Raw genomic sequence first — 11,878 nt, forward strand, 5'->3', positions numbered from 1 at the left:
CACGGGGTTCTTCCACTTTTACCACCAGGAGTCTGCTCGCACCTTCCTGAGCGACATCACCCATAAGTCTAATGTAGGGAAGTATTTCTAGGAATACTTCCTTACAACAGACCTAGTCGCTGACAACCTGGCCTTCACCCGAGGAGGTAAATCTTTTGCTCACTGGTCTCTTGTTTTCTTCTAGCTTCTCTATACCATCGTTAGAATTTTTGGTGTTGTTTAGGTCCATGGTACCGACCAGCCCCTACTCCAGAGATGGAGATAAGGGCAGCTGCCTTGGCCACACTACAACATTTTTGACCAAATATTACAATCAAATATGACAGAATTTAAAAAGCGTTATTAATGCTATGGGTAAATAATAAGAAAGACATACACAATTTTGGAGACAAAGGGCGGCAACTGAAATAATAGGCGCCAATTAAAATACACGCCTTTTTTTGGTTTTATTATCTAACCCAACCTTTCTCATCCCGTCTCTCTCACTTCTCAATCCCTAACTCTATTCTTAGTCTCTCATTCCCTCTCTCACTTCTCAACTCTATTCTCAGTCAACTCTATCTCCTTCACTTCTCTATTCTCAGTCTCACTTCTCTATCTCCTTCACATCTAACCTCTTGGATCTGTCTTCAAGTTTTACCATTTCTCATGTAGGTGGCTGGCGCAAGAGGCTGGACAGCGACGGAAATGGGGCTTAACGGTGCGTGGGCTCGACGGTATTTCTCTCTCTCCCTGCTTTTGACGATTATGCTCTTATTTTGAGTGGATTTACTAGCTTTCACCCATTACCTCTGTTTTATTGCCTCAAATTTCAACTACAAATCTTTCTTCTAAGGGAAATTTCGGACCTTATTTGCTTTAATGTGCTCTATTTTTTAGTTTTGTTTTTTTATTTGTGAGATACTAAATTTTTTTATTTGGGGATACTGAAGCCCTTAAGTAGTGTTATAGCTCCATTAATCATATGGGTTTTGTTGATTTGGGGATACTGAAACTAATAAACACTCCTGGTTTAGTTTCTTATTTTTTCTATTTTTGTTTCATTCCACTCACAAGTTCTCGTTGGATTTATGTATTATTAAGAATAAGACTTCTAATTAATTTATTTCTCTTTTGCTAGATAATCTTGGAGAAGATTGCGCTGTCTTTGAGAATTTGTTTGAGTTTTGATACTCATTTACAGTCCATTATGATGATTCAACTTTTGAATGAGCATGAATCTTTGAATTATTGTGTGCTCCCTGCCTGTCAATTACTACCAGTAAAATCATAGGGTATCAAAATTTTTATTGTAGCTGTCACACTCGCTTGGAACTCTAATCGAATCTTCATAGTTTAACATGGCAGGGTGATGACGGTTAGTTTTCACAAGTTTGGAGACAAGTTTTTTCCTGGAACCAGTGATGTCAAGGTCATTATTCTATGGGTTAATGTGTCATGTATTTGTATTCGTAAGATAGTTTACAATGAAGAATTTTTACTTTAATCTCAATTACTTTTCCCTTCGGGATTAGCATGTATATTCTTAAAAAAAAATTGCCCTGTATTTACTGCCTGCAAACATGTTTTCGTACATGCTTCTGCAGTTTTTTCTTCCCATAAAACATGCAGTTACATATTTCTTGGAAGTCTATGCTGTTACTCATCAATTAAAATGTTTTTCTGTAATGACCAATCTTCAAAACTAGCTCTATGTTGGCAACTTTGGCTTGAAAGGAATGTTCAAACTTTTCAGGGCGTCAAAAGAGAATTGATGCACCAAACATTTCAGCAGTTTTTCTTTTTCTGATTGACTAAGAGACTGGAATTTTTGGATGTAGTCATTGTAGTTTCACTATTATTTCTGTAACCAAAGATGACCTCTTAACATCTATTATAAATATTACAACTTTAATGAGTGCTTATGTTTCAGCAATTTAGTTCATGAAGACAGGCACAACCCAACTTTCCCTTGCCTTTTTATTTCTCTCTTTTTTCTATTCTAGTTGTCAATTATATTTGTTTCTTCTTTTCTTTGTGTTTGCAGGCTTTGCTCATATTATGTCTGGATACGAAAGACATATTGCTTCATAATTTCCCTTTCCATTATTATTGAAATATCTAAAGCTCTTCAAAATAACAATGAGTTATAGACTATTCATCTTCCAATAATTTACATGGTGTGGACTGCTAGCACTATTTGGTTGTCTAATCTTCTATTTACATGAAATTGGTCCCAAAAATCTGTTACATAGCTTTTATTTTTTTACTTTTAATGGGGCTGAAAGGTAATTCATATTTACTATACAACTTATCGTTAGAACCAATTTATTTCTATTGCCATTGACAGATATGTATACTACATTTATTTCAACCCTGATTTGATTGTTGAATTGTACTACTTGAATGTAAACTTGTTTGTATGCTAAGAACACCACATGCAACAAAAATATTATGCTTTAAGGGGTTAGATGTATTTTTTTTTCCCCCATATCTTTTCTTTATTATGTCTATTTTGTATTACTTTATTGCTTAATTTCCTGAGAAATGATTGCATTTGATATGGTCTACAAGTTTTCAGTGTTGGTCCTGAGGATGCTGCAGTTGTTGGTAATCAACTGTCAGAAGAAGAGAAAACTACTCTTCAGGTAATATTTGTATTAGTTGATGTTTGTTTTTCTTCAAAGATAGAAGTGCCTTGGATCAATCAGCGTGGTCTGTCTAGACATTAGATATGATTATCATAGTGCCCAGTATATTGTGACAGTTCAATATCTAAAAACTAAACTTTTCTGTACTCAATTGTGAAGCACTACATACGATTTAAGAGTCATAAAATTTTCCTCTGTTTCTAAATTATCAGATAGAATAGAATTTTAAAACCACAATTCATGGTCTTTTGGATAGCTGACTGGGAGAGTTAGGAACTAGCATATACAACCATTACTGTGTGTTGTTTACCTCATTGGAGGGATTGTTGATAGAATAGAAGTTAAATAACTTGGTGCACTTCCATTTAGAGCGAAGCATATAAGAGAGAATTTAAAGACTGACCTTTTGATAGTAGAAAAAATAATTGTGGCTAAAATATTTTCTTCTCTCTCTGATATAATTAATTTGAACAACTAATGAAGTTAAATAAATTGAGAACCCTTTAAATATATTGGTAGTAGGTTGAGAAAGTTGGAGTGAACAATAGTACTAGGTTGAGAATGTTGGAGTGAATATAAATATAAACTTAATGATATATAATGAACTAGAGTGGATTTAAATTAGAGATACATCTCAAAATCACTATATTATTGATTAATTTGACATCATTAGTTATTTATAAGATTGAAAATATTTCATTATAATATTATACCCTTTCTTTTCTTTGACTCTCTGATCATTTCCTTTTTTTTTTTGGTGCACTATACTCATTCCCTTTTGTGTATACATTGGGATTTGACTTCCTTTGGCATCCTCTTAAATTTTGCAAATAGTAAAACTAAAATCTGTAACACTTTTCCTTCCCTGTTAAGTTTAACTAATTTTAATACTGTTGCTGTTTCTGATAACTCCTTTGATCCTTGCAGTATGCAATGTTTTTTCTTTCTTATATGACTGGCAAATCAAGTCTTATATTCATTTTATGCTTTTCTTTGCTGCTGAGCTGGTTTATACTTTTCATATTTCTTGTTGATCCTAATGGACCGTCAATCATGTTGTGTATTTTGGAGGAATCATCCCGAAAGTGGTAAAGAGCTGCCCAACATGCTAATTATTTTACTTCTGATTCATGGAAGACTCAACTGAGAGGATACGCAGCAACACTGAGCAATTCCCCAAGAGATCCAACTGCTCTTGAGATGAGTCAGAAACTGTTAATGCCAGATTATGTTCTTTTGTGAGTCTCTCTTTCTTTCAAAGGAAAAAGATTTTTAGTGTGAGAAAATCTAAAGAATAAAAAAAGGAGAACAAGGTTAATTAGGTGTTCTCTAAGAAGATTGCAGTATTTTAAGTTCTGAAAGCGATAGAACTTGTCTAATAAGCTATTGTGTGGATTATTTTATTTCATTCTAGCTGGGCTTTAAAAAAAGAAAAAGTCATTTGATTAAATCACTTGGTATTATCTGGTGAGGCTTAAATGTAAAATGAACCCTTGTTAGCTTCTTATTTCAAACCAAAAATGTTGAGCTGATTCTATGTCTTATAGGTTTTTGTGAAAAATATTAAGCTTTTTACCACTAATTTCTAGTTGGCCAGATGTAGGATCACTCCTGATCCTATCTTATTCTATCTATTGGACATAATAATGACTGGAAGTGTTGTTGATTATTCTCTTTTAATAAAAATATAGTCTGGAGGAAAAAGATAAAGAAAGCTGGAGAAGTGTTTAAATTTTAAATATTACATAAAAAATGAGAAAAATTAAAGATGCTACTAGCTGCAACATCATCTGATGAAAATTGACGGAAACAGTGTTCTGAGTAGGGTTAGGTGCCAAAGGGTTTTCTTGATTTGACTTTTTTTTGGTAAACCATCTATATTCCTGTTGTTTGTAGCATCCATGCTATATTTATTTCGGGTTATTTACAGGGAGCTGCTGTAACCTTGGCTGAGTTAGGAGAATATACCCGAGCGGTCTCTTTGCTTGAGAACTTGACAAAGGTTTGTTTCTATACTTCCTGAAGAGTAATGTACTTGGAAGATGCTGGCCAAAGGAAGGGTTCAGTAAAAACTTTTGATCTAAGCTTGCCTGTATTCGTGTTATTGTGTTACACAGGAGAAGCCAAGTGACCCTGATGTTTTTCGTTTGCTTGGAGAAGTTAAGTATAAACTAAAGGATTATGAGGGAAGCGCTAACGCATATGAAAGTGCTGCAAAGGTGTTTTTTCAGTTTATGCAAGACATTTTACTACTCATGTTTTGCTTAGTCTGCTGATAATTTTCTTGACACCAAGAGTTGGTTTGTCAGCATTTAATACCAGTAATCAATAATAATAGGTTGTTGTATAGCTTATATGATTAATTTCTATTATTTTCTATTATCTTTATGTTTAAGCATTAATTATTTAAATTTTTATGTAGCTAAGCAAATCGACCCACAACAAGGACAAGTGCACAATGGACGATGAATTGAAGGATGGAGCAAGTTTCATAGTTTACTTTTTGTGTATCTTGCTATGGCTTTGTTTTTCATTTTTGAAGTAAAAGATGTTCAAGATTATAGAGTTTTATTATGTATGTTTTCAGACTTAAGTTAGAACTAAGACCTCATGAAGTAATTCTTGTTTAATGTAATATTTATGGTTTATTAATCTATTTAATATTACATTTTGTGATTAATTTTGATATTTTTTTTATCCAAATACGATAATAAAAACCTTTTAATTTAAAAGAAAACTTATAATTATCCTTACACAACAAAATTAAAAATCTTTTATCTAGACTAAAATAACAAAATTTTATTATTGGACTTTTAATATGGTATTTATGGTTATCTTGGATACATATTATAAGTGTAACAAAACGTTATGATTTATATCATATAACAAACTAAAAACACTATCAAAATAATCAATTATAACAGTTGAAAAGTGTTATACAAAACGTTTAAGATTAAATTTCAAATTTATAACCAATTACTCTAACTAAGCGTTATTATTTTAATATGATAGCAACTAAAAATGTGTTATTGAATACTTTAAGATAAAATCGAACATAACATTCAAAAACTGTTATAGAAAAGACAGGACTTTTAATGACAGGGGCTATGTTAGCGTTTTGAGAAGTGTTATGAATACTTCCGGTTAGTAGTTTTTAAGTATTATGAATACTGTTTTTTCTTGTAGTGCCAGCATGACGGACATTGAAAAAATCATCAAAGAGCTGGTCATGGAGAGTAACTTATGGCTGGTCAGCCTTCGGCGCCTCACCAGGATGTGAGGGAGTCCACAACAGGGAGTGCAACTGGAGGAAACCTCCCCGAGCAGCATCAGGATGTGTCACAGCCCCCAAGAAGGCGGGCTACAGGAGTGACCATCAGGGAACCCTCCAATATTCCACGAGCTGCTGCTGTTCCAACCCATTAGGGGAAGGGCAAGCTAAAACTTTCAGAACACCCCGAGCCCATAATTGAGTCGTTTGATGAGAACGGTACTGACTTCTCACTCTTAGAGAGTTTTCCCATTTCCTATCATTTATTTGACGGCGACAGCAACTTTAAATATGCGACTAGTTTAAATTCAGACTTCTTCAAAGCAGAGAGTGAGTGAGGCCTTAGTACCATAAATAATGTATCGACCAGTTATAGTAGCTCATGTATACTACTTAGAATTTTTATTACTCTTATTTCCTTGCTTTAGTAAATATCTCAATTTATATTGCCTAATCATTTGTTTATATCATGCAGTCATGCCTTCCAATGACACATTTGATCTGTACAACCAACCCAAAACTACTGCTCCTGTGAGCACGAAGAAGGAAAGCAGACGACACCTTGGGGAAGGTAGTAGCAACCCTTCCAAGAAAAGGGCGAGGACTGAGGACCCTCCTACACCTGCACCTTCCAAGGAAACTACTCCTCCTCCAGCTCCCATCGACCAAACTCCTCCACCAGTTCCCATCGACCCGACTTCTCCACCAGCTCCCGTCGACCAGAATCCTCCTGATCAACAGGAAATACTCAAGGAGAGGCTATCATGAACCTATCCTTCAATTCAGCCAACGACAAGCTGAAGAAGCTATCAAGGCATCGGCGCAGCAGAGAGGCCATCAGCAACACTAGCTCCATGAAGGTCGACCAGATTTTCAGCCGCGGGCTGAACGAAGTACTCAATGTAACTTACAATTTTTTTGTTGTGCTTTAATTGTTTACATTGTCCTTTTATTTCTACTAACAGCTTCATCTTTTCTCTAATTTCAGGGAGTTCTAACCTTGAGTACTAGCTAGCGTCGGTCGGAGGTGATGGCTGCCGAATGTGCTAAAGAGACTAAAGTTGTTGAGGAGAGGCTTGGCGAAAAACTCAAAATGGCTGAGGCCAAACACGTCGAGCAACTCAAGGCAGTCGAGGAGAAAAATGCCGAACAGCTAAGAGTTGCTGAGGAGAAGATTGCCAAGCTAGGCAAGGAGCTGAAACAACAAAATGAGACCCTGGTCAAAGTCACGGAGTCTAAAGAGAGGTACAAGGAGTCTTCATTGTTGAACTACAAAGAGGCCTCCAAACTCCAAGACGAACTGGTTATCAGCAGGAAAGAAACTGCTAAGTTGAAGGAGCGAGTTAAATTGCTCGAAGAAACCAACGCCAGTGAGTTGGAGAGGTTTAGGGGAGCAACATTTAACTGCATTTATATGTTCTGGAAAAATTACCATGAGGCAAACTTTTATTATTTACCAAAGCGTATGAAGCAGGCTGAGCTGGTGAAGTGCGTTGCTCACCTTGAAGAGGAAACAGCTCAAGGATCCCCTGAGATTTATTTGGCCATAGGTATTGAAGGCATTGACGAGGGCGCTGATACCACAGTCAACCAGCAGACTCAACAAGATCCTCTAGCTGCTCCTGCTGCTTCTTAACTTTATTTATTTAATTTGTAATTAGGGCACACGAACCACGATTCGTGATGTCAAGACAATTTTTTGCTGTGTAGGCAGCTTTCCTTTTAATTAACAAATACATCCGAGCAGAAACTGCTCGCAGTGTAAAACATTTTACTTTTGATATTATAATATTTTCACTTTATTATAACATCCAGTCGCATGACCGAACTTAGCATAGTACTTTGTTTTGATTTAACAAAATTTTGAAAAATACTCTAAGTAGCGTAGTATGCTTTCCCTTATTTTGCTCGTGTGTTTACATATGTCTGTTGATATGCTTTGCTTACCGAGTACCTTACATGCCCCCCAAGTGATTGAGGAGGTTAAGGTCCTCGATCACTTGCCAAGACCAAGACCTGTTCAAACATTACTGCTCGTAAAAATACTTATAAAAAGTGATTATATAGCAAAACACCACACGAAATGAGCAAATATTTGTAATAAATACAATAATTGGCAAGAATAATTGGCTGCGCACAGTTCCTTTTATTTCTCATAGTAAATGGACAATCGTGTCTGCACGAGTGATCAAAAAATTGATCTTACACTTATAAGCGATTAGTCATATGATTGACAACCCTTATTCATAAACTTGTAAAAAGTGAAATTAATACAAGCCAATTCTTTAAAACGAACTGTTTTATTGATAATACTTGCGTAGGTGTTCTCCACTCCAATAGCGAGGAATGAGATCTCCATTTAAGCGAGCAAGTTTATAGGTGCCTGGTTGGAGGACTTCTTCAATTTTGTACGAACCTTCCCCGTTAGGTCCAAGCACGCCAGCAGCTTGATCGCGGGTGCTAAGAAAAATTCTTCTAAGTACCAAATCTCCCACGTTAAATTTTCTTTTGCGTACTTTAGAGTTGAAATACCGAGTGACCTTTTGCTGGTAAGTTGCTACTCGAAGTTGAGCTTGCTCGCGCCTTTCATCGACCAAATCCAAAGATTCCATTAATAACTGACTATTAACACTCTGATCGTATGCCAACCTTCTATGTGATGGTGGATATAATTCAACAAGCAACATAGCTTCATATCCATAGGCCAAGGAAAATGGAGTATGGCATGTTCCTGTTCGATAGGACGTTCTATACGACCAAAGGACTTCAGGTAATTGTTCTGGCCATGCCCCCTTCGCTTCTTCAAGCCTTTTCTTCAGGGTATCCTTCAGTGTCTTGTTGACAGCTTCAACCTGTCTGTTTGCTTGTGGATGGGCTACTGAAGAAAAACTCTTGATAATCTCGTGCCTTTCGCAAAAATCTGTAAATAGATTGCTGTCAAATTGCGTGCCATTATCTGAGACAATCTTTCTTGGCAACCCATAACAACACACAATGTTCTTGACCACAAAATCTAGCACCTTTTTGGTCGTTATTGTTGCAAGCGGTTCAGCTTCGGCCCACTTTGTGAAGTAGTCAACAGCAACCACAACATACTTGACATTTCCTTTTCCCGTGGGTAAAGACTCGATCAAATCTATTCCCCACACTATGAATGGCCACGAGCTTTACATCTGTTTTAGCTCATTATGGGCTGCTCGCCGTATCTTGGAGAACCTCTGGCACTTGTCACACTTCCGAACAAAATCCATAGATTATTCATTCATTGTTGCCCAGAAGTATCCTTGCCTTAGGATCTTTTTTGATAAACTCTGCCCCCCAGCATGATCTCCGCAGAAACCTTCATGTACTTCTCACATTAATTCTTTGGCCTTTTCCTTTGAAACACACCTTAGAAGTGGCATTGAGTACCCCCTCCTATACAAAACTCCATCAACCATAATGAATTGAGCCGACTGTCTTTGGAGGGTTCTTCTTTGTTTCTTTCCGTCGGTAGCACTCCATGTTCTAAGTACTCAGTGAAGGGTGTCATCCATGTGTTTGTTTCTTGAATTACTAGGGAAACAGACAAATGTTCAACAGGTACTATACTCAAGGTGTCATCATCCTTTGCACTTGCTAACTTGGCCAAAGCATCATCGTTTGAGTTCTGGTCGCGAGGTATTTCTTGGAGAGCATACTTTTCGAGCTATGCCAATAAGTCATTTGCCTTATTCAAATAAGCAACCATTTTCAAACCCCGAGCTTGATATTCTCCAATAATTTGATTAACCACTAACTGGGAGTCACTGTAGATTTCGAGTGACTTTATATCCATGTCATTGGCTCATCTTAATCCTACGAGCAGAGCTTCGTATTCGACTTCGTTATTGGATGCTATGAAGTCGAATCTAATTGCATAGTGGAATCGATGTCCTTCGGGCGTGACTAAGATTAAACCCGCTCCAGCATTGTGCTTGTTGGAAAAGCCATCTACAAACAATTTCCAGAAAGGAGATTGGCTTTGGAGTTTAGGCTCTTCTATCGGCTTGATATCCTGGAGCCCAGTAAACTCTGCAACAAAATCGGCTAGAGCTTGTCCCTTCACAACTGCTCGTGGCGAGTAAGAAATATCAAACTATCCAAGTTCAACTGCCCATTTTAACAATTGACCGGCGGCTTCTGGTTTCTGCAAGACTTGTCGTAGTGGCTGGTCGGTGAGTACTACGATGGGGTGAGCTTGGAAGTATGGTCGCAGCTTTCTGGAGGCTAAAATCAAGCAGTAGGCTAATTTTTCGATGGGCGGATATCGTAATTCTGCTCCTATTAGCCTCTTGCTTATATAATACACAGCTTTTTGAACTTGTTCTTCCTCTCTGATTAGGACAGCACAAGCAACATACTCGATGACCACCAAATAGATGAACAAAGTTTCTTTCTCGACCGGTTTGGACAAAATTGGTGGTTGCGACATATGAGACTTCAAAGCCTGGAAAGTGTGCTGGCATTCTTTCGTCCACTCAAATTTCTTATTGCCCCTAAACAGATTAAAAAATGGAATGCACTTGTCCGTTGATTTGGAAATGAATCTACTCAAAGTGGCAATCCTCCCAGTTATACTTTGAACATCTTTAATTTTAGCTGGCAACTTCATTTCGATCAGGGCCTTAATCTTTTCGGGATTAGCTTCGATACCTCGCGAGTTCACTATGAATCCCAAAAATTCCCTGATCCAACTTCAAAGGAACACTTAAGGGGATTCAACTTCATCTGATATTTGTTCAAGACGTTGAAGCACTCTTGCAGGTCCTCAATGTGTTCTTATACCTTCTTCGACTTAACCAGCATGTCATCAACATATACCCCCATATTAACACTGATCAGCTCTTTGAACATGTGATTGACTAGTCGCTGGTAAGTTGCACCAGCGTTTCTCAAAATGAAAGGCTTTACTTTGTAGCAGTAAAGTCATGTATCAGTTTGAAAGCTAGTTTGATCCTCATTAGGTGGGTGCATACTGATCTGATTGTATCCAAAGTATGCATCCATGAATGATAGGATCTCATGCCCTGAAGTGGCATCGACCAGCTGGTCGATCCTTGGGAGCGCAAAACAATCCTTCGGGCAGGCTTTATTGAGGTCTCTGAAATCCACGCACGTTCCACTTGCCATTCGGCTTGGGAACCAGCACGGGATTAGAGACCCAAGAAAGATAAAATGCCACCCTGATGAATCCGTTCTCCTTTAGCTTATTGACTTCTTCTTTTAAAGCTTTTGATCTATCTTTGTTGAGTAGCCTCCTTTTTCTGTTGTACTAGTGGAAAACTTTTATCTATATTCAAGATATGGCTGATAACTGCTGGGTCAATCCCAACCATGTCCATATGCGACCAGGCAAACACCTCCTGGTACTTCTTTAAAAATTCCACTAGTTTTTGCTTTATTGTTGTCTCTAAGGTTTTACCGATTTTAACAACCCTGGTCGGATCTGCCTCATTAAGTTAGACCTCCTCGAGGTCCTTGACTAGTCCTACGTCTTCTTCAAAATCCCCAAAGTGAGGATCTAAATCTCTATCCTCACTTTGGGCAACACCCCATTTGGTGACCTGCTCACCTGATTGGGCTTGTACTTCATTGGCCAATAGCAACCCTTTCTCGGCTCTTTCTCTCGATCCACGCCCTTTCGCCTTGGTAATCAAGGAATTATAGCATTCTCGCGCTTCTCGTTGGTTTCCCAACACGCATTATACCCCTGCGTCGATTGGAAACTTGATGGCCAGGTGTCAGACCGAGGTCATGGCTCGTAGGTCGACTAGAATAGGCCTTCCAATCACAACATTATATGCCGAAGGACAATCAAGTACTATAAAAGTAGTGAGTAATTTCCTGTTCACAAGTCCAGTTACTGCTATGACTGGAAGCCTGATCGACCCTGTTGGCACGAGCCCCTCGCCAGAAAAGCCATAAATGGTTTGGTTGCATGGTTCCAAATCCTTTA

At 37.7% G+C, this 11,878-nt stretch overlaps 1 long non-coding RNA gene across 1 annotated transcript; it reads left to right on the forward strand.

Moving 5' to 3' along the window:
- Positions 1-507: 507 nt before the first annotated feature.
- On the forward strand, positions 508-4,902 carry LOC133784164 (uncharacterized). The gene is made up of 5 exons (XR_009871174.1): positions 508-716; positions 1,121-1,411; positions 2,554-2,627; positions 4,561-4,632; positions 4,748-4,902. It is a non-coding gene; the product is annotated as an uncharacterized LOC133784164 (long non-coding RNA).
- Positions 4,903-11,878: the final 6,976 nt, after the last annotated feature.

Source organism: Humulus lupulus, chromosome 6 (assembly GCF_963169125.1).
Source record: "Humulus lupulus chromosome 6, drHumLupu1.1, whole genome shotgun sequence".
Classification (NCBI taxonomy): domain Eukaryota; kingdom Viridiplantae; phylum Streptophyta; class Magnoliopsida; order Rosales; family Cannabaceae; genus Humulus; species Humulus lupulus.